The sequence below is a fragment of the Penaeus chinensis genome, chromosome 19 (genome assembly GCF_019202785.1).
Source record: "Penaeus chinensis breed Huanghai No. 1 chromosome 19, ASM1920278v2, whole genome shotgun sequence".
Taxonomy (NCBI): domain Eukaryota; kingdom Metazoa; phylum Arthropoda; class Malacostraca; order Decapoda; family Penaeidae; genus Penaeus; species Penaeus chinensis.
Window position 1 is genome coordinate 796,482 of NC_061837.1, and position 2,500 is coordinate 798,981.

A 2,500-nucleotide genomic window follows, 5' to 3' on the forward strand; every position below is an offset into this window, starting at 1 on the left:
TGTATGCGTATATAGATAGATAGATAGAGCGATAGATACATAGATATTGATATATGTGTGTGTATATACATATATATTTTATACACCCACACCCACACCCACAGACACACACACACACACACACACACACACACACACACACACACACACACACACACATATATATATATATATATATATATACACAGATACATATATACATATACATACATATATATAAATGTATATAAATATATATATACATATATATATATACACATATATATATATGTGTGTGTGTGTGTGTGTGTGTGTAAATATAGATACACACACACACACACACACACACACACACACACACACACACACACACACACACATATATATATATATATATATATATATATATATATATATATATATGTGTGTGTGTGTGTGTGTGTGTGTGTGTATGTATATGTGTGTATATATACAAATAAATATATACATATATGTGTGTGTGTGTTTGTGTGTGTGTGTGTGTGTGTGAGGTTCCTGTTATCCCTGCTGTCCGCCACTTAGTCAGGGATGTGTTGGTTAAACTCACGGTCTGGTTGTAGGCTTTATTGGTGGTAAAGGTTGTCGGTAGCGTAGTGTGGACGGAGGTTAAGTGACCGGTTTGTGCAGAGGTATCCCCGAGCAGCGGTTAGGCCCGATAAGGTAAGAGCCCTGCAGAGTGGCCCCCGGGAGATGGCCGCGCGCAAGCGGGACCACGACTCGAAATAGAGTGATTGTCCTGGGCAAGATAGTGATCAGAGATCATGAGAGATGTGGGCATGGCTTAGGTCAGTACGGCGTCGATGCCATGGACACACTGCCCGATTGGTCACCCCTGCTAGTTGCAGGCCGTGATAATGAAGGCTTCTGACCAGTCGGACCGCTCGGCACACGCACCCAACCGTCGTCCTCGACGGGTCAGCAACTTGGACTTGCTATGCTCAGGCAGGGGACAAAGATGAGGGAGTAAGAGCTGAAGCTGCAGGCAAAAGAGAGAGAGAGAGAGAGACAGGGGGGGGGGTGACAATAAGGGCCATATGTAAGATATAATCACTAATAATCAAGACTAATATTAAAGATTTTTATATTGAATTTTCTTTTTTTATAATCATTAAAAAAAATAATTCAACTATCAAGATATAGACAGAGGAACATGCTTAGGGAGATAATTACAACAGTCCGCAAGGACTTGCTTGAGTTGCAATTGTAGTGGTGAAATTCTACAAGAGATAAGCATTGTGCATAACTATACGGAAGGAAAAGTTGTCGCAAAGACAATCTTGAACGATAAACTTCTTAAGAGAAAAGAAAAATGCAACAGTGCGAAGGTCAACAGTGTGCTGTGCAATATTACATGCAATATTCATCTGATTTATACGAAATGTGTAACGTTTTTCTCGTTTCATAGATTTTGTCTATCACGGACACCATCAGCAAATCGCGACAAAGCGATAATGAAAATCGGAAATGCAGTCCTCATATTCATTCGAGAGCGACTCTTTACATCATTTATGCTGGCTCACAACAACATATTACACAATAAAACGTAATGCAAGGCAATAAGATTGGCGCAAGTCGATTGCTTCTCTGAACCTATACACATGTAATTCTTGTGCAATGAACGTTGATTATACAGGAAGAGACGATGTGCGTATGTGGCTTCATGAGTGAAGTGAGTGGCGAATAAACGAGTTAAGTGGATAAATGAATTAGAGTTATGAAATGAGTAGGTCAGAGTAAGCACACGAGTACAAAATATAATAGTGGTCAGACTAGGAATAAAATCACTAGTAAATAGATAAAGCGAGAGTGAGAGCAAATAAGAAATAGAATGGCATGCGAGTTGAAGTAAATAAGCGAAGGGTAGGAGGAGAGGGAGGGCGGGCGGTTAAGGGTAGTATGGGGTTGAGGGGTATGGGATAGGATGGGAGCGTAGGTGAGTAAGGGTGGAAATATGGGAGTATGGGGGTGAAGGGTATGGGATAGGATGGGAGCGTGGGTAATTGAGGGTGGAAAAAAGTTATTGGGGAAGGGAAATAGATACCGATCTGACTGCACGAAAAGACTATTCATAATTGTAGCGTTATAGTTACTAGTATGCGGTAATTGCAACATTATATCAACTACTATGCGAAATCACAGAATAATACTGCCTTCAGTATGTGAAATCAATGAAATGGTGGCAAGTCTGTCACGGAACATACAAAGCTTGCAGAGCAACGCATGGTGCAAGCAAATCGGGTCAGCTTTTCTTGGGACAGTTGATCTGCCGATAAGACAACCCAAGTGGTTGTCAGTTACATTAGACTTCAAAATTCTCGGAGGAAAAGCGTTAAGTACCCCACCATATTTTCAGGTTGAAGAGAGTACTACCAGGACGAGCTTATACGTAACAAAAATATTACGCAAACTGGACATCCCATCCCGTCGGGAAATGCCAGCGCAAAGCTCGCGTATAGTCGTAAACACGATCACGATATGGGCG

The 2,500-nt window shown here is 41.1% G+C and overlaps 1 protein-coding gene across 1 annotated transcript in view; it reads left to right on the forward strand.

Annotated features, from left to right (window-relative positions):
- Positions 1 to 2,500, forward strand: part of LOC125035022 — a 24,181-nt gene that overhangs the window by 15,556 nt on the left and 6,125 nt on the right. The window lies entirely within an intron of this gene.